The sequence below is a fragment of the Coffea arabica genome, chromosome 11c (genome assembly GCF_036785885.1).
Source record: "Coffea arabica cultivar ET-39 chromosome 11c, Coffea Arabica ET-39 HiFi, whole genome shotgun sequence".
Lineage (NCBI taxonomy): Eukaryota > Viridiplantae > Streptophyta > Magnoliopsida > Gentianales > Rubiaceae > Coffea > Coffea arabica.
Genome location: NC_092330.1, coordinates 32,714,964 through 32,736,401, shown reverse-complemented (window position 1 = coordinate 32,736,401; position 21,438 = coordinate 32,714,964). Strand labels below are relative to the sequence as shown.

At 36.9% G+C, this 21,438-nt stretch overlaps 1 pseudogene; it reads right to left on the bottom strand.

Annotated features, from left to right (window-relative positions):
- Positions 1 to 9,018: 9,018 nt before the first annotated feature.
- Positions 9,019 to 12,903, bottom strand: LOC113715705 (histone H3.2-like; annotated as a pseudogene).
- Positions 12,904 to 21,438: the final 8,535 nt, after the last annotated feature.

Below are 21,438 nucleotides of genomic sequence, written 5' to 3'. Positions count from 1 at the left end.
CAGATCCCTAGATAAGATTGCAGAGGAGCTTGGATATGAAGAACATTCTATTAGGTACTACTACTTGCTACCTGGTCAAAGAATGCAAGATGGCTTGCTTTACATGTTCTCTGAAGAGGATGCAACGGAGTTGGCAAGGATTGGGGAGTGGAAAAAGATGGTTGATGTTTTTTTTGTGCATAGGCAAACAGCATTTCTTGATGGTAATGCCCAAGAAGAAGCTCATGTTGTCGCGCCCCACTTTTTGATATGTGTGAAAATGTAGTGTGAGAGATATGTATATGAACGTGTGTGAAAGTGAAAAAAAAAAAAGTCGTGAGATTGTAAAATACGACGGTTTGGCCAAGTAAAGTTCAAAAAGGGTTTTTTGGATGAAAAATGGAGTCGCCACTTGGTATAGAGTTAGGGTGTACCAAGTCACCCAAAAATGATTTTTTGTTTTTGAACAAACCCTTTTAAAGAACTTTTACGTCTTCGTAACCAAAGAAAGGGATCGGGGGTCTCATTTGATAAAGAAGAAGGCAAAGGCAAAGCCTAAGGCACTTCCTTACCCTAGCCAAAACTAGTTGCGTGACTTAGCCCCACTTTTCCTAATTCTTCTACCCCAAAGTATGCGTTGCATGTTAGATATGACTAATGGATATGAAAAAAATGCAATCCTAAATCTAAAATGTCTCTTACGAGGCTTTTTGGTCCCAACCACATGAGTTGTGGTGGCCAATAAGGAAAGTCCTCATAAAGGTCGCGAATGATGCAAATGAAGACTCAAATATGAGTGCAAGTGTAAAAATGTAAGAAAACGTGCATGTGTGAGAATGTAAGAAAAGTGCAAGTGTGCAAATGTAAGAAAAGTGCAAGTGTGCCAATTGAGAAAATAAAGGTGTTTGTGTGCAAATGGATGAAAATATGATAGTAGACACATATAAGTGCAATTGGGTGCAATTTGTGAGGTAGAAAATAAATGATAAAAGAAGAAAAATATGCAAACATGGTATGTGGATTGAGAAAAATATAAGTAGTGAAAGAATGTTGATAAAGAAAGTGATAAAAGTGATATGATAAAAATGAGAACGTATGAACCTAGAGAAATGCATCAAGTCGGGTACGGGAATGACTCCTAATTTCATGACTTTGATTTTTCCTTTGATTAGAAGGGAGAACTAGCGTGCTAAGGCTATTTTGTAGCCACACTCGCTCGTTTCCCTTATCGAAAGGGGACTCTCAAGCAAATGTACCATATAATTAGCATGAGGATGCGAAACCTAAAATGAAGGGGAAAGAGTTAGAGGAGCATGCCAAATGCTAGAAAACTAAGGAAAATGCATGGAATGTAGTGAGACACACAAAAAATGCACTAGCGAGAGGGAGGGGCCTAATGGGTCTAGCATTGGACTAGCCCTTTCTATGAATTCCTACTAGCGTTGGACTAGTGGAAAACGGGATAATGAGCCACAACTAGTGTTGGACTAGTGTGGTGACGTGCATTCATCCATCACATTCAACTATGACTATAGAAAGCAAGTAGACATGCCAATCACCTATAAACACGTAGCACGTAACACTTAGCATGCTCGACTAAATGCAAGAGCCTAATAAAGCAAATTAACACAAAGCAACAAAAGCAAGCAATCAAGCTAATGAACCTATTACATTGACTAACTAAAACAAAAGGGGAAGGGGAAAAATGAATAAAAATGCTCTCCAAGTCCTATCAATTACAAGCCAAGAGGTGTACACATACCCCATAAAAGCATAACTTAATAAAAGCAAAAGTAAATGAAATAAATGAAAGGAATTAAGGAAAAGCAAGGAAAGCAAAGTAGACGTGCAATTCTCACTTAGCACGTTGGATCACATAGGGGAGGCAAAAAAAAAATAAAAGAAATTATACCTCCCTTGGAATGGTGTCCAAATGAAAGAAAAATAGCTTCAAAACAATAAAAAGGTCAAGGTACCAATTTAATTTGAAACAATTAAAGAAAATATGCAAATACAAACTCTCTTGATCATAAAGCTCGTAAGATCATGAATCAAGTGCAATTCAAACAAAGCATGGTAGCTAATTGAAGCAAACAAACAATGAAAAGTGGTAAAGTTTGAGCTGCCAAGGATCAAATTGAGGAAATCATTCAATTGGTTGGATCATAGTAAAACAAAGGGAGACTTGAGGGGCCAAAGTGCAATTTTCAGAGAATTATTTCATGCAAATTCATGCAAGCTACGTGGGCAAACATTTTGCAACCAAAAAACAAACATTTCTGCAGCCAAGAAACCATCGCAACTTTGCATTTTCGCATGCATATATCAACCTCAATACCAATTTGATCAAAAAAATCTTTCGACCAAAACATCCCAAAACTTATCGTAGCAACATGCAACACAATTTCAACATCCAATCAAAGCAAAACATAGAAAGGAAAAAGCACAAAATGCTAGAGGATGGCTTGACAACTCCTGGCTCATACATTTTTCAGCAATTATCTGGTCATAGCTCAAGTGTTTAAGACCCAAACACACAAACCCAACACCAAATCATTCCATTTCTTCCCTTCAAACAAGATTAAGCATGCAATTTAAGTGTAAAGATTCATTGAGCAGTCATGGAAGAGAAAACAGCAAGGGGGAAAAAGAAAATGCAACAGCTTTTAGTTTTTTCATACAATTTTAGCATACCAAGGAAATGATTTAATGCAGTTCCCAATTTGTCCAAGACTAGAAATGAGAAAATATGAGGCAAAGGAGAGGGGAAAACACCCAACAGACACTCTCGGACACAAAACGCAGAAAGGTAACGTGAACTAGCTGCTCAAATATGCAAAATCGAAACCAGAAATTCCAACCCATTCCCAAACCGACCAAAACCATGTTATCTAAGCCTTTCATTGCTAAAACCCATCATTAACATCGCAAAAACATAAAGGACACAGCAACCAGAGAAGCATTAAGAATCGAAACATGATGAAAATCTTGAAATCAAAACAGCAGCAAAAAGCTTGTCAGTTCATGCAAGAAAGCTCTGATTTTTACCCAAAAAAAAAAATGTTGAATAGACGCAAATAGGGAGGAAGAGATTACCTGAGAAGGATTTCGTGTCAAGTTATAGGCGAAGCGGAAAAGAAATCGAACAATCCTGGAAAAATGCAGCTCAAAACTTTGAGTTGAGGACGGTTTCGATGCTGACGAGGCAGATTCTTCGCGCCTTAATTCCACTGGCCTGGATCTGTTTTCTTCCTATGGTTTGTGAACAAAGTCTTTCCTGCTCTTGCCGTAGAAGGTGCAGTAAACAACAAGTCTCACAAAAGGTAAAAATTGAAGCAGCAATTCGACTCCAAAACATGCCAGTTCGTCAGCCTGTGACGATTAATTGCGGCGACAAATTTCTCTGTTTCCTCACGTTCGATTCCCTCTCTTTTCCTTTTTCTGTCTTCCTTTTCTTCTAACTCTTCCCAGATCCTTCCCTAACAGACCTTCCTTGCTTCCTTTCTTTCCTTTCTCTCTAGCCTGTAACCCCAGCCGTCATGGAAACTCTCTGGTTTCTTTCGGTTTTTATTTTTCTTATGCAGCCGCTCATTTCTCTTCTCGATTTTCCTTTTCGTCCAGCCCTCCTAGATCCTTTCGTTTCTTTCTACAGCCGCCAACTTAGCCTCCCTTGGTTTCCCCTTTTTTTTTTCTCCCTCCGCCGCCAAGGAACTCTCCTACCATTTTCGCTCAACTCAGCCGCTCACTTCTGCTGCAACTCTCTTCATTTCAGATCCTCACTCGGCCAGCCCCCAGAAACTTAGCCCGTAGCTACCTCCCTCTCGTTCTCCTTTTCCAGCCGCCGTTATCCTCACTCTCAGCCGTCATTCTTGGTTCTTCACTCTTTCTAACCCCACCGAAGCTTTCTTCTTTTCGTTCTTCTTCACCTCAGTTCCTTTCCCTAGCCTTTCTTGTTTTCTCTCTACCCAGCAGCCATCGGCCGTTCCTATCTCCTCTCCATCCCTCTCCCCTGTTTTTATTTTCCTTTGCTACTTTTTTTAAAACCTAGCCGTCCTCTCTCGCTCACTTCCAAAAATTTTCCTTCGCTCAACCAGCCGTCATTTCTTCCTCTCTGGTTTTTCTTTTCTTAGCCGTCATCAAACTCCCCTTTGTGGCTGCTGTTTTTCTTTCCTTTTATAGGGGGAACCACAACCCTAAAACTTCAGCCATTTCTTCTAAAATTGCAGCCAAAGGGCTGCCCGAGTCCTTCCTTGCAAGCTGCGAAAATTCGCAGCTTGCATGCCGCGGATCCTTTTTTTTTTTTTTTTTTTCACTTTCACACACATTCACATACTTATCTCCCACACTACACTTTCACACATATCAAAAAGTGGGGCGCGACAGATTGGTGACCCACTTGCACTTATATGTATCTACTATCATATTTTCATCCATTTGCACACAAACACCTTTATTTTCTCAATTGGCACACTTGCACTTTTCTTACATTTGCACACTTGCACTTTTCTTACATTTGCACACTTGCACTTTTCTTACATTCGCACACATGCACGTTTTCTTACATTTTCACACTTGCACTCATATTTGAGTCTTCATTTGCATCATTCGCGACCTCTATGAGGACTTTCCTTATTGGCCACCACAACTCATGTGGTTGGGACCAAAAAGTCTCGTAAAAGACATTTTAGATTTAGGATTGCATTTTTTTCATATCCATTAGTCATATCTAACATGCAACGCATACTTTGGGGTAGAAGAATTAGGAAAAGTGGGGCTAAGTCACGCAACTAGTTTTGGCTAGGGTAAGGAAGTGCCTTAGGCTTTGCCTTTGCCTTCTTCTTTATCAAATGAGACCCCCGATCCCTTTCTTTGGTTACGAAAACCTAAAAGTTCTTTAAAAGGATTTGTTCAAAAACAAAAAATCATTTTTGGGTGACTTGGTACACCCTAACTCTATACCAAGTGGCGACTCCATTTTTCATCCAAAAAACCTTTTTTGAACTTTATTTGGCCAAACCGTCGCATTTCACAATCTACGGCCTTTTTTTTTTTTGAAAAGTAATTTAAAAAAATGATAATAAAATTAAGTAAAACAAAAACAACAATTTTAAGTAACATCGGACAAAAATAAACAAACTAGAAACAACAAAATTGCGATTTTTCTTTTCTTTTCTTCATTTTTCATTTTCATCATTTTTCTTCTTTTTTTCTTTTTTTCAAGAAAACACTGAATTTAAATCAAAACAACTAAAGCATATTTTTTTTTGAATGCTTTTTCTTTATTTTCGAGAAATTCTATGCTAAAAAACTTAAAAATAAAATAAAATAACGAAATAAAAACTAAAAACTAAAAACTAAAAAGTGAACAAAACTAACACGACAAATAAAAACTAAAAAGAATAAATAGTAAATGAAATTACACTAAAATTTTGGTGTCTACACATGTTGACCATGATAAAGACGGTTATGGTGGTGAAGATAAAAATCCCGAGTGTGAAGCTGATGGGGTGATTAGCAGAGATGAAACTACTACTGCTAATAATGAAGGTGAAACTAATGGTACACCTATTAATTGTGCTAGAGGCAAACACGCTAGTGTAGCAAGGAAGCCGAGAAGGAACGGTAAAAAAATTTGTCATAGCAAAAAAATCAGTAAAAGAAAGTCAGACCATTTAGTGAAAGATGATGAATCAAGTGGAGGGGAGAAGTGCCACTATAGTGATTATGATTTTAGTGATGAAGATGAATTTTACAGGACTTTTAGTAAAGGGGAAAATGATTGGGTTAAAATTGCTGATCAATTTAGGGTGAATAAAAGCAACCTTGAAGTTGGACACGAAAAATATAATGGTATAGAAGAAGCTTCTTCTGATAGTGCTGAGGAGACAGATTCTTCAACAGATAAGGAATTCGACAGCAACTCAAGTTCAAGTGATAATGAAGGGAAAATCTGTTCTAAATCAAGAAAATATGAGAGGTTTAATCCTAAAACTGACATGGATGACCCAAAGTTCAAATTGAAACTTGTTTTTACTGATAAACAGCTGTTCAAAAAAACATGCAGAGCACATGGAGTCAAGTGGGGTAGAAAAATCAGATTCAAAAAAAATGATTTGATATGGGTGAGAGCATATTGCAAGGGAAAAGGGTGCAATTGGTTTGTATATGCATCTAAATTAGATAAAACTGGGGACTTTATAATAAAGACAATGATAACAACTCACACTTGTGGAAGAACATCAGATCATGGGATGGCAAATATTAAGTTTTTATGTGACAAGTACATGGAGGACTTCAGGGTGAACCCCAATTACAAACTAGGTGACTTTGTAAATAAAATTCATACTGATGTCAATGAACTATCACTAGGAATGTAGCATATAGAACCAAAACAAAAACAAAGGAATTGATAGAGGGAAAGTACACAGAGCAATACAACAAGCGATGGGACTACTGCCTTGCAATTGAGGAAAAAAATCCGGCTCTAATGTTTTTATGACTACTACAAAAAAATGATGAGGGTGATGATCAATTTGAAAGATTATATGTGTGCATTGATGCTTGTAAGAGAGGGTTTTTGGATGGTTGCATGCCTGTTGTAGGACTTGACGACTGTCATCTTAGAGGGCCACACAAAGGAGTTCTCCTTACTGCTTTAGGGATAGATCCAAACAACCAATTATTCCCCATGATATATGCAGTTGTTGAAATAGAAAACAAGCACACATGGAGATGGTTTCTCACAGAATTGAAGCATGATCTTCATATCACAAATGAAAGAAAGTGGACTTTCATGACTGATAAGCAAATGGTCAGTTATAGTTTCTCTTATGAATTGGATAATTATATTTTCTTACTTAATTAATTAATGACAATAACCCATTTTTAGGGACTCATTCAAGCAATACATGAGCTACTGCCTGGTGTGGAACACCGCATGTGTGTGAGACACATGTATAATAACTTCAAGAAAGAGCATCCTGGACTTGCATTAAAAAATAGAATATGGTCTACTGCAAGAGCTTCCTATGAAAGCAGATTTTCTAGTGAAATGGAATCATTGAAGGAATTCGATGTAGAAGCATTCAATTGGCTAGTGAAACATACAACACCAAAGGAGTGGACCAGATCACACTTTAGGAGACTTTCCAAGTGTGACATCCTTCTGAATAACTTATGTGAGAGTTTCAACTCTATAATTCTGGATGCTAGGGAACAACCAATAATTGGTATGTTAGAGACCATCAGATTCTATTTGATGGTTAGGATGGAGAAAAAAAGAGGGTGGATGAAGAAGCAAAAAGGTCAGTTGTGTCCCAAGATACAGAAAAAGTTTGAAAAAATTAAAGATGATGCTCGGACATGTATTGCTACTGCAGTTGGAGTGTGGAAATATGAAGTTAGATGCATGTATGAGGATAGATATACTGTGGATTTGGTAAGTAGAACTTGTAGTTGCAGAAAATGGGACCTCAGTGGAATACCTTGTTCACTTGCATATAGTGCTATCACTTTGACAGACAAAGAACCTGAAACTTTTGTTCATGATTGTTACTCAAAGGAAGCCTATATGAGGGCCTACTCTCCAGTTATAGGCCCTATGGGTGGAGAAGAATTATGGCCAAAGGCAAACAAGGGTCCTTTGCTTCCTCCGGAAAAAATCAAGTTGCCTGGAAGACCTAAGAAAGTAAGAAAGAGGGAGCCAGATGAAGTACCAGCTCCTAAGAAGAATTCAAAGCAGGTGTAGAAGTTGAGTAGAACAGGCCTGATGTCTTACAAGTGCAGGAAATGCAAGATGGCTGGTCACAATAGTCGAAAATGCATGATGGTTGAAATAAATAAAGGGAGTCAAGTTCATACTAGAGAGACTGCTTTTGTTTCAAATAAGAAAAATAAAAATGCCACTGGTGTGCCTGCCAACAGCACATCTTCTCATGAAGGATTTATGCCAGAAGCACCAATGACAAGCCAGAATACATCAACTTTATTTACATCCAATCAAGTCTCCAAAAATAGAAACCATGTTCCAGTTCAGTAAATTCAATTTTGTAATTATTTCAACGTAATTTTGTAGTATCATATTCATTTTCAATAGATTAACCTTTTTCTATTGCATTTCTTGCCCAGGAATCGAATAGTGAGAAGAACTACAAGTGTGGAGTGTGGAGTAGAGTCGGCCAGACAAGGCGCACATGTCCTTCCACCGTTGCTGCTCTTTATAGGAATGAACTTTATTGAAAGAATATCAGTTGTGCAGTTGGGCTTCATATAGTGTTCCAACTAAGCTAGTGTCATTGAAGCAATTTTTTTGACTGCTACTCCTGTTTTAGTTTCACTTTTGATACTGTCCTAAGAAAGATGTTTTGGACTAAATTTCTTTGGCATTTTGGTTAATTATCAAGTACTGCTACTTTATTGTGCAATACTAGAAGTTCATTCCAGCTTATCTTTTGTAATTTTTCAGCTTGAACCCAGTTTTCTTTGGCATTTTGGTTTGTAATCAATTACTGCTACTTTATTGTGCAATGTTAGAACTTCATTCCAGCTTATCTTTTGCAAATTTGGTAATTCAGTCCAGCTTATTCCAGTTTCAGCTAAGTTTCTTTCAAGTTTTCTGCAAGAGCTTCTTTGGCCATTTATTAAGTTTTCTGCAAAATTTAGTGGCAAGAAAGCAAGTGCAGCAACTGGTACAGGCCAGCCATAGTATCAAAATTTAAATTGAATTTATTTGACACAATAATCTTTCTATAAGTTCTTTTGGAACAACTCCAAAAGCAACCGTGCAAAGACTGGAGCTACAAATTACTGCATCAATTATATCAAATTGTTATTATAGAGTAGCAGCACTAAAAGACTGGAACAAACATCATAAGATTTTCATTCATTTGACCACCAAATTTTCATTACAAAAACAGGCGACAAGGCAGAAGAAAATACAATCAGCCTATCTCAGCATTTCATTGATTTCCTCCAAGTAAATCTCAATTTATATTCCATATCTAAAATAAACTGAGCTCGTTATCGAAAATCACCAGTTACTCAGGCCCTTTCACCCCTAATCCTCCTAGCCAGCTGAATATCCTTAGGCATAATGGTAACCCTTTTAGCATGAATAGCGCAAAGGTTAGTGTCTTCAAACAGCCCCACCAAGTACGCCTCAGCAACCTCCTGAAGCGCCGCAATAGCATTGCCTTGGAACCTCAAATCAGTCTTGAAATCTTGAGCAATCTCCCTCACAAGCCTCTGAAACGGGAGCTTCCAGACAAGAATTTCAATGCTCTTCTAGTACTTCCTGATTTCTCGCAGGGCTACAGTTTCGAGACGGAATCTGTGGGGTTTCTTCACTCCGCCGGTAGCTGGGACGGATTTCCTGGCAGCCTTTGTGGCCAGTTGCTTTCTCGGGCCCTTGAACTCTAGTGGATTTGCGGGCTGTGATACCCCGAATGTTAGGAGGTTGTTTGTAAAGAAGATATTAAAGTGTATTTCTTTGGGTTTGATTTAAAACCTTAATTGTTTTAAAAGATTAGAAACCCTAATATTGTAATCAAAAACCCTAGTTTACTTGTGACTAACCGGTTTTCTTAAATGTCTCATATTTTAATAGAAACCCTAATTTTAATCACTGGAATTGTAAAATCTCTCACGTTTTCTTAAAAATTTCTTTTTATTTGGAACTTATGATTTTATAATAGCCCTACCACCCAATCACATCACAATAAGTGCAAATGAACCTAGAAAGTAGGGTTTCACCTTTGGTTTCAAAATTGGAGCAAAATTAGGGTTTTCGCGATTTTTTCGCCGGATGAATTTTCGGTACGAAGCAAGGATCAAATTTAGTGAATAAAAGTGACTTTTAAGTGAGAAATAATATGTGTTTAGGGGCAATGATATAAGGTTGGTGAATAGGAAGAAAAAAACCCTAGTACATGTGGTTTTAAGAAAAACGGTGCGAACCGACGGGTACCGTGTATTACCGATTTAACCACCACTTGATCACCACTTTCTTACCATACAAGCTCATTACTAATTGAGCAAAATATCCCCCCCCCCTCATGGTCATCTCTTGGCAGAAAATTGGGACAAAAAAATGCAAGGAAAGAAAAGAAAATTTTGTGGTGAAAGTTGAGCCAAGTGTTGGCCCAACTTGTGGTTACAATTAGTCCTAATCCTCTTACCTTCTTATAAGACAAACTAAGCTCTTTCTCCCTCATTTTTTCTTGCTTAGGGCTGAGACAAGAGAGAGAGAAAAGAAGAGCAAGAGAAACAAATTTCCTTCTTGATTTGCTTCAACCAAGTGAGAAAATCCAATTCTAAACCGATTAAAGTGTGGGTTGTGAGTTGGGAAGCTTGAGGAACTAAGAAATTTCAAAGGGGGTGAAGTATCACTCTTCCAAGCCTTGTCTTTGAGGTATAAAAATCTGATCATGATCCTTGTTCCTTTAAATTTTGGTTTAAGATGTTATTTAGATCATGTTTTAACTTGATTACAAGATAAGCAAGTTGTTGTGATGATTCTTGGATGATATAAGCAACCTAGGGTTTGATTAATTTCTGCCTAACCTTGTTTTATATTTAGTATATGTTGTATATAAGAGTAGATAAGGGGCTTTGGTAGAATTGGAAGAAAGAAAATGGAAGGATTGACTTGAGATTTCAAAAATTCCAGATTTCTGGAATTTCAGGATTACATTCTGCCTGGTTTTAGTGCTCATAGTTAGAGGTCGAATTAGGCTTGGCCTAAAACATGAAAGTTGTATATAATGGTATTTTATAGGTACCTACAAAATTTCAACTCAATCGGAGTAACGTAGCTTGTGAAAGGATGAAAATACCCTCACTGTTCTAGGTTACATTCCAGAGTTCCGCGTGGACAGTTTAGTCTATTTGGTTGTGTTTATTCACTATAATCCGTTCGGATTTAGTCTTTTACCAAAACATGAAAGTTTTAGTACTCTATCTTAGCTTTTCAACGCCGCCAAGAACGTCCTAAACGGACCTTGGTAGACTGAGATATGGCCATTTGAATGCAGTACGGTTGATTAGCCGAATAGTCGAAACCAGATTATGTGAATTGGGAATTTGATTAGGTTACACTGAAAATTAGACTAAGTGCTCTTCATGAAAATTGTAGCCCTGTGTCTTAGCTTCGAAACAGTATAATTTTCACTTTGATCCGATAAGTGTAGTATCAGTTGTGTCATTTCCGCAAAAACCCGTCAAATCTGTCTTTTACTAAAGCTTATTTCTGCACTTGTTATTTACTTGAATTTTTGTCCTTGTACTGTCTTGAGCCTATTGGATGGCTATTGAAGTTAGATTGTTGTGTGTGTGCCTTTGGGTTTGAATGAGAAAAATAATGAAGCCAAAATGACTGGAAAATTAGGTAAACACAAAGGGCATGCTGCCCAAATTTACGCTCGAGGACTAGAGAAATATACTTGCGACTTGAGTAAAGTTGGGAAATGAATATCACTTGAACCATTTGGGACATTGGCTACTTTGTTATCTAGGGTTATACGTTAGAACCTAACCGGACTTGTACCCTTGAGAAATAAAATAATGACTGCTCGAAGTATGTTTTCCTTGTACTTTTGACTCAAATGATAATTCCAAGTATAATGTTACAAAGTTATATAGTTTGAAAAGTGAGCGAGTGTTTCACGAATATTCTCCAAGTGAATTTCCAATTCTTGCTTCTTATGGAACAAAACGTCTAAGTTTCGAACCTTAGTAGATTTTTAAAGTTCTTAAACAAAGTTTTATTGCAGGTTTGGACTCCGAACCCGGAGTACAACCCAGACACGATCACTAGAGGCACTACTTTTGGTGAGTGCTTTCAAATACCGAATTGAACTTGATACTTGTATTTGATACGTGACCAACGTAATTACATGTTATATACGTGAATTGTTAGGGCGAGAGTGTACTTTATCGCACTTGCCCTCACGTGAGATATACTTGTCTATTATTGTACTTGACTTGATATACTTGTTTATGATGTGCGCACTTCCTGAAATTCTAAAAACCCTGCGGCAAGTTACTTGAGTCGAGCCGGCAAGGGCTTGGTCGATTGGGTAACGAATCCTGGGTCTCTTGTTTTGTCGAGTGGAGTGATATCTCCTCGACTAATCGGTATACTCGAGTATTACCACCCGTGTTTATTAAAGATTTTGGGCCCAGTAGGGGGTTTGAATGGTGGACGGAGAGTAGTGTAAGTAGTGCTCTACTGGATTGGTTCCTTTAGTTGAAAGTTGACGGAGTGTCAACTATTACGTGATCATGCTCCTGATGATGAAATGGGAAGTTGGCTCCTGAGAGCCATCCGTATCCTTATGTTTTGGAATGATTATTGTTTAGCGGATTATTGTTTCTTCTGAAAACTTTTATACTCGCTCATTTTGAGATTTCTACTTGAAGTGTTATTGCTCATAAAATGAGATTACTACATGACGTGTTATGGCTCACTTTAATGAACTCTTCATGCTCGTTACTTTGCTATATCGAAAACTTGTACTTTTAAACTGGTCAATTTGTTATTTGGAATCTCACTGGGCTTTTAACTCATTCCACGCTATTTGTTTTCCTTACAGGGGGTACGAGCGAGGCGTGAGATGTGTAAAAACTAGCGTAGCCTAGTGTTTTTGACTTTTGACTTGTACTCGCGCTATCACTCGAGTAGAATGATTTGTATTTGGATTGTACACACTTTAAACCAGTTTGGGTATATTGAGGCTTTGTATCTTGGTTGTTCATCAATGTAAATTATAAGTTTGAATTGTGATGTTATTTATGGTCCACGGATGTATGCACGTGATACGAGTGAGTGAGTCCTGGCGAGAGTTGGGCAGGCGGTCCGCCGAACCTTTGGTACGCCTTAGGGTAAGGTGAGGTCGTCACACGGGCTGTTTGCTTGGTTCTGGCCATGATGGAAAGATTCAAGTCTGAGTCGTATATGTTTGTGAAAATGCTTGAGCTGAGAGAGATTTCGTGAAGATTCTAATGATTTGCGGCTTGGAGAAGGACAGTATTTAAACATGAGAATGGAGTGGAAATTTTTGAAGTTTTCGGGGATGAGTTTGGCGGGGGTGAAAATGTATTGTTGGATTTAAAGGAGGAATGGACGGTTCAAATTTTTTAATTGTTTAATTTATTTGTTAGAAATATATTTTTGAGAGTGATCTACCAATTTTATCCCTAAAATTTGTAACCGGGTTGTTAGATGGTTTGATTCACAACTGAGAGTTGATTTCTATGATGTAAAAGCTTGGGTTTTTAAATGTGAAGGACCAATTTGTTTAGTTTTAAATGTGATGGACGAAAAGAATTTTTTTACGAAATGTAGGAAAATGAAATAAGTCATTTTCCCTAGAAAGAAAGAACTTATTTCATGATTCATGAATCATAAAGTACGATTTAATTATTTTTCATAAACAAAAATGAGATGCTGAGGCATGTATGTAGTGTATGTTATACAAGGACTAAGAAAATTTACCAAAGAAAATTAATCTTCTTTTCATGATGCATGAAGCACAAAACAAAGTATAATTCCTTTGCAATTGAAAGTGGGAGTGTAAAAAACCTTGGGTCTCTTATTACGGTGGGAGTGTAATTTCTCCGGAGATGGACTTGCTAGTTCTTCCAACTTAACTTTACTTTTCATTTCATGAAAAGTAAATCAGGCTTAGTTTTCGTTTCTTCCCACTCAATTTCATCTCCAGAGATGGCAGTCCAACTTTACTTTAACGTGATGTGTCAACTGGTTAATCAGATTGCCGGTAAATAAACTTTTCCTTCAATTTCCTTTTTACCGCTTTATTATTACTTTATACTTATTTGTCCCCAGAATTTCAGACTTGTCAGCCGCTATAATTGCTTTGACTTTCAGCTCAATACTTGTGTCAGACTAGTCAGTTTAATACCAATTGAGTGGTACAAACCGCTGTACCATTTTGAAGACACTTCGTATAGACCATAAGACAATAGAATTGGAGCCTGACAAATTTGACCCTTAATACCAATGACTAGACTAGTCTACCACTAATACGTCACAAATGAGAGTGGAATTCCTAATAGTTAGCTGCAACTAAGCTATCTCTGGGAGATGACTTGAAGATTGAGTAAAACAGATGAAAATTGAAAGAAGAAAGGGACTGTGAGAAAGAGAGAGAGAAAGGGATGTAAGAATGAATGAGAATCAAATTATGTTATGAACTTTCTTGACATCTTTCCTTTACAATTTACTCAATATAAAAGAATGAACTAACAAATACACTACTTCATTATTCTTTTAACTAATTGAATTGCTGACCTCATCAATTCTAAAAACCCTCTAACTAGCTCATAAAACTACTACAACTTGTATAATTTGCATATCAATCCTCAAGTCTTGATAATCCCTTCTCCTCAACAATAGCTTTGTCCTCAAGGCTAGAAATATGAAAATTGTTGACTGATAACTGATGCATCCTCCCAAGAAGCTTCACAGCTATCCAAATGAGTCTACTTGATCAAATATTGTATCACTGATTGATCATTTCTGAGGATAACTCTTCTCTTAAGGACAGCCTCGGGTTCCAGCACACAATGATCCTGCATGTCAAACTCTGGCATAGTAGGGTAATGTTCTGATCTGGTCCAATCTTCTTCTTGAGAAGGGAAACATGAAAAACAGGGTGTATCTTAGCTCCTTCTAATAGGCTGAGTCTTTATGAGACCTATCAAATCCTCTCCAAAACTTCAAATGGACCATAATACTTAGCTGCCAGCTTCAAACTCCTCATGATAGCCAAAGATTGTTGTCTGTAAGGTTGCAGTTTTAAGAACACATAATCCCCAACTTCTAATGTCCTTTCAGTTTTGTTCTTGTTAGCAAAGTAAGGGGATAATTTCATAAACCTCCCTGAGGTTTCAGACAATTTCACTGAGCTCCCCTAAAGTTTGAAAAATTACACTTACCTCCCTTGATTTTATGGTTTTAGTAACAAAACCTTAAAATAATATTGACTTAGTCAAATTTTTAAGTGAATACCCAAAAAATGCCCTTGTGTAATGAGTTCTAATTTACTTCTCTTATATAATTATAAGATTATCTAGTATCATTATAAGGAACAGGTGTCAAATTTTTTAGTCTATATAATAAACAACTATAATAATAATAATAATAATTTTGTCACTATGATAAGATACTTTTGATGGTATTTGATTATGGATTTAGATTTGTACGATAGAAAAGAAAATATGAAAATAATTCATTTAGAGTTTATGATTTTTTTGAGTAGTGAGATTATCATAATTTAGTAGTTGTTTTGGGCCATTTTTTAGATTTTTTTCTTAATTTTAATACCAAAAAATATAAAACAAAGATCATCAAAAATATTGGATTGCATATAAAATTAACTGATAAAAAAATCACTAGTTCGACATTTGGTTACAATAGAAACTAGAGGTAGTAGTGGTAATTTTACAGTTTTATTGGCAAAATTTTTTTTGAGAAAATGAATAAGAAGGAAAAAATAATGAAAAAATAATTTTAAAGTCATTCTAAATATAAACATACTGAATAAGAGAATTTCATTAAAATATTTAAAGGTAGTATTATCATTTTAAATGACGAGAGAGGCATGTGTATTTTTTAAAACCTTAAGGAAACTAAATGAAATTGTTAAAAACCTCAAGGGGGTTTCTGGAATTATCCCCAAAGTAAGTCATCCTCTGCTGTACCTTACTCAGATGCTCCTTAATGGACTGAGAAACTCTAATTCTCTCTTGCACCAAATCCTTTGCACTTGGTATGATAGTGTCTTGGTAAGGCCCCAACAGTAAATATGTCGGTTTATAGCCATGGAGGGCCTCAAATGGAGTAAGTTGTAAGCCTGAATGGAAAGTGGTATTGTACCATAACTCTACTAGGGATAGCCACTTGTACCAGTGAGTATGGTATTTACTGGTCATACACCTCAAAAAATTTTCCAAACATTGATTAAGTCTCTCTGATTGCCCATTTGTTTGTGGGTGATATGAGAAGTTTAGATGCAAGTTTACCTCCATCAATCTAAACAATTCTTGCCAGAACTTGCTAGTAAAGATTTTGTCTCTGTCACTTACTATGGACACTGGTAATCCATGTAAGTTGTATATGTTGTCCAGAAAGAGCTTTGCAACTTGTGTGGTTGAAAAGGGATGTTTAAGTGCTAGAAAATGTGCATATTTTGTGAAACGATCTATAATAGCCAGGATGGTATCATATCCTTGAGAAATAGGCAATTTCTCAATGAAGTCTGTGGTGAGATGAGACCAGGCTTTATAAGGAAATAGATAGAACCTACAACAATCCTGGATAAGGTACATTTTCATGTTTACACCTTTAGCATATGTCGCACGAACTAACAAATGTGATCATATCTTACTTCATTCCCTCCTAATAAAACAAGGCCTTCAGTTTCTAATAAGTTCTCCTCTGGCCTAAATGTCCCCCTAGAGCAGTGTCATATACTGTCTTTAGTAAAGAATTCCCAATGTTATTTGTTGATCCCACCACTAATTTCCCTTTGTATTTTAACATACCATCTATGACCCGATAATCAGCTACAATTTGTGGGTCTAGTAGACACTCAGCCACCATGGTTTGATAGTGTTCATCTCTCTCATTGCTTTTGTGTAACTCCTCCATCCATTTGGGTTTAATAGCAGTGATTGCTTGTAGAGAATCCCTTTGTTGGCCTTCCTTATCATAGAGCATTTTCCTTGATAAAGCATCAGTAGTAAGATTATCACTCCCTTTCTATATTGGATCTCATAGTCCCATCCCAACAGTTTAGTCAACCATTTATGCTACAAGGGGAATCAGTTTTTGCTCTAGCAGGAACTTCAATGACTGATGGTCACTCTTGATAATGAAATGATGCCCCATGAAATAATGTCTCTATTTGGTTACAGCTAGTACTAATGCCATTAATTCTTTTTCATAGATAGATAGACCCAAGTTCCTTGTTGATAAAGCTCTGCTGAGATAAGTTATTGGGTGAGAGTCCTGTTGTAACACTGCACCTATTTCTCCATTACTAGCATCTGTTTCAATTACAAATGGCTTCTCAAAATCTGGTAGTTTAAGAACTGGAGAAGTGCACATGATCTGTTTCAACTGTTCAAAAGCAGAATTTGCTTGTTCATTCTAGCAGAAATTATCCTTCTTAAGCAATTCTATCAGAGGTCTACAAATGATGCCATAATGTCTGATAAATCTCCTGTAATACCCTGTAAGACCTAGAAATTCTCTCAAGGCCTCAACTGAGTTTGGTGTAGGCCAATTCAATACATCTTGAATCTTCCCAATCTCCATACTCACTCCTCCTGAAGATATAACATGCCCCAGATAATCAATTTTTTGCTGAGCAAAGGAGTATTTAGACCTCTTTGCATACAACAGATTATTTCTAAGTATCCCCAGCATTACTTCCAAATGCCGCACATGCTGTTGTAGATCTTTACTCTAGACTAGTATGTCATCAAAAAATATCAACACAAATTTGTGCAAGTAAGGCTGAAAAAATTGAATTCATTAGGGCCTGGAATATAGTTAGAGTATTTGTTAGCCCAAATGGCATGACCAAAAACTCATGATGTCCTTCATGAGTTTGAAAGGCAGTTTTGTGGGTATCTTGAGCTTTAACGCTAACTTGATGATATCCTGCCCTGAGATCTACTTTGGAGTAGTTTTTAGACCAACATAACTTTGCTATCAACTCCTCAATTTTGGAAATTGGATGCTTGTCTTTAATAATCAGCCGGTTTAAGTGTCTATAATTAACACAAAAACGCCATGTTCCAACTTTTTTCTTAACTAGCAGTACAGGTGAAGCATAAGGACTATTACTATGTCTAATGATTCCACTATCAAGCATCTCCATGACTTGGCGTTCTATTTCAAATTTTTGAGAATGAGGGTACCTGTAAGGCTTGATTTTGAAAGCCTGAGCCTCTGGTTTGAGTGGTATAGAATGATCCAAGCTTCTCTTAGGAGGCAAGTTTGTTGGAACAGCAAATACATCTTGGAACTTCACTAATAACTCCTGAACTTCTACTTGCATTTCAGATCCTGGATCTCTTCCTTGGGGTATTGGGGATATATTATAGCAACTGTCCTTGTAATTAATGTACTCTCTCAAGTCTTTGTCCTGCAACAAATTGAGTTCTGCTTTAGCTACACCTCCTTGCAGTATTAACTCCTCTGTCCCACTATGAATGATGATATGTAGCTTGTGAAAACCAAAAGTAATTGGGCTATAATGAGTCATCTAGTCCACCCCTAGAATTAGATCCCACCCTCCAAGTTCCATCGTCCTCATATCAAAGCAACATTTATAGTTGTTAGTGGACTACAGTATTTTGAGGCTTTTGGTGTATCCAGTCACACTTGATCCATCTCCAATTACTACTGTGAAAAGACTATTGACTACATATGGCAATTCCAAATTTCTAACCAAATGATAGCTGATGTAGGAATCTGAACTTCCTGTATCAACCAAGATGTACACTGATACTCCTTTGATTTCCTCCTTGGGAGTTATTGTCTTCCTCCAGTGCCTCAGTTATTGCATGTAGTGAGATATCCACTAATTCTCCTGGGTTGCCTGTTTTTTCATCCTGCTCTCCTATTGCATCCAGTAACTCACCTTCCCCCTTCTTCTCAACCACCATCAAATTCAACTGCTTGTTCTTGCACTGGTGTCCTATCCCATAACGTTCCCTACATTTGAAGCACAATCCATTATTCTTTCCGAATTGGATTTCTTGGGGGGATATCTTCTTAGTTAGGGCAGCTGAATTATTTTCACCTTTAAATGCATTAGAATGGGGAATTTTATAGGCATTGGAAATAGTGGCAGCATTCTTGTATAAGCCAAACTTGGGATCAACGGATGACTTAGCAGACAGTTTAACAGACTTGTGCTGTAATTGCAATGCTTTTTCTTGTAATTGTGCTAGTTCCATGGCATCAGATACTTTGATTGTTTTTAACATCTTTACCATGGCCTTGATCTCATCTCGCAATCCACTAATAAAACTAGAAACAAAATATGATTTAGAGATGTAAGGATTCTTTACCAACATTAATGATTTCAACTCCTCAAACTTCTCTTGATAATCCTCCATAGTTCCCACTTGTTGTAACTTATTGAAATCTTCCACCACATCATAAGTTCCTTTTTCTACGAATCTCTCATGATAGGGTGTCGAGCCTGTGCAATAATAATTACCTACTCAAGAAGAATACAAATTTCGTATATAGCAGTGAGTAGGGTCGAATCCACATGGACTGGGGATAATTTGTTTCTTTTAAAGTCCAAAGTATGGGGGTTTTTTGGAGAATATAAAATAACTAATTAACTAACTAATAAAACAACTAATAGAAATAAATAGAAATTAATCAATAACCAATATGACTCTAGCCAAAGGTGCAATTTTTCAGACACGGTCCATTCAACTGATCATCGATGCAAAGATAATTCAATTACTCGTTACTAGATTGGTTATAGTTGTCATATACGCGATGAACAACCAGCCTTTCGTTAATTTCTTGATAGTTAAGGTACGACCGTTAACTATTTCTCTAACCAAGAAATAACCCTAGGTACGACCATAGGATTTAATTACTCGATTGTATTAATAATTAGAAAAGCTCAATCCTAACCAACAAACGCGCTATGAGGGTATGTTTAAGTTAGATCATACGTTTCCCTAACATGAAACCAATCACGCTAGTCGCCACTGGTATAAATCAATTGAATAATTACGGATTCAATCAATTAATTTGACAGTAGATTATTAGGTTAACTCGAATATCGGTCACTTGACATTCAAATAACATAACAAGCATAGACAATTAAATCAGGAAACGTATAAATACCAATAAATAAAAGAAATAAGTAAAATAATTAGATCTCACAGATCTTCGAAACCAAATCCTCAAATTGACCTTCGACTAGAAAAACTTAGCCACGCCTCATGAGAAAATCTCCAAATAATTTAACTGAGGTCCAGGCCATCAAAGGAACCAAGAAAGAATAAAACTAAACTATGCTAAAAAAACTCTCTGTAGCGTTTCTTACGATTGTCCTTATATAGTCAAAAAGAAATGACTAAAGCTATCTATCCAGTGGTCCCCACGAATAAGGAACAAAAACAACTCTTTGCATGTTTGTTTTCTTTCAATTCAAATGACTAATGTCTTTCTTCTCTACGTGGTCCCCGCCGAATTGAGAGTCAAGGTGCCAGAAGAAAGCTCTCCCGAATTCACTTTTCTAGTTTCCTCTTGCTAGTCAAAGACTCCCCGTACAAGTCATCTACCTAATACTAAAGTCCACATATCAGCAACCGAAAAAGGCTTCCTTGTAACACCATATGGGGCCCGACTTGTAGCTATGTTGGAGGTTCTAGCGTGTGAAGCTGTTTTATCCTTCAGATGGTCTAGCTCTTTTTTTCTTTTTATTTTCTTTTGTGTACTTTTCTGCTCCATTCTTGAAATGAGATCCAAATACCAAATATAAATATATATTAACAATTAAGTAATATTTGGCAAGGACAAAAAGAAAAATTAATAATAAAATAACCAACAATTAACACCCTATCAATCTCTCACAGAGCATATCAGAGAATTTGTGCCATGATAGTTCTGGGTATTCCATCTTGATGCCTTGATACCATACCACACATCTGCTTTTTTGTCAAGAAACATTTCAACCACTTCCAGTTGCTACTCAGATGGAACTTGATAGGTGATGAAATACTTCTAGCATTTGCGAAGCCAAATGCGAGGATTTTCCCTAGCAAACAATGGTAGCTCAATGTTGGGTGGATTTGGTAAAACTATCTTCAGAAATTTAGCTCTGGTGCACTAATGAATGCCATTGTCTGGTTGGAGTTTTGTGTACGGTGGTGGTGCGAGTAAGATGGGGTATTTTTTCCGACTAAGTTGATTTCTCTCTTTTCAAATTCTTCTCTCAGGCCACTAGTTCAATTAAAGCATTGAGTTTCTGATCTATTCCTGAAATCATTGCTTTCATCTTCTAAGTAGAAATCTCCATTTCTCCATGCAGTTGCTGTTGAATTTCTTGCTGATTCTATTGAAGGGAAGTAATAGACTGTAGAGCCTCTTGTAAACGACCTTCCTATTTCTTCAATTGATATTCCATATTCTTGAAACAGGTGCCTTCTGCCATGCTCGAACTAGTTGTATCAGTCCAAGAATCGTAGCTCTGGATACTAATTGTCAAGAATGAGAGTGGAATTCCTAATAGTTAGCTGCAACTAAGCTATCTCTGGAAGATGACTTGAAGATTGAGTAAAATAGATGAAAAAGGAAAGAAGAAAGGAACCGAGAGAAAGAGAGAGAGAAAAGGATGCAAGAACGAATGAGAATCAAATTCTGTTATGAACTTTCTTGACATCTTTCCTTTACAA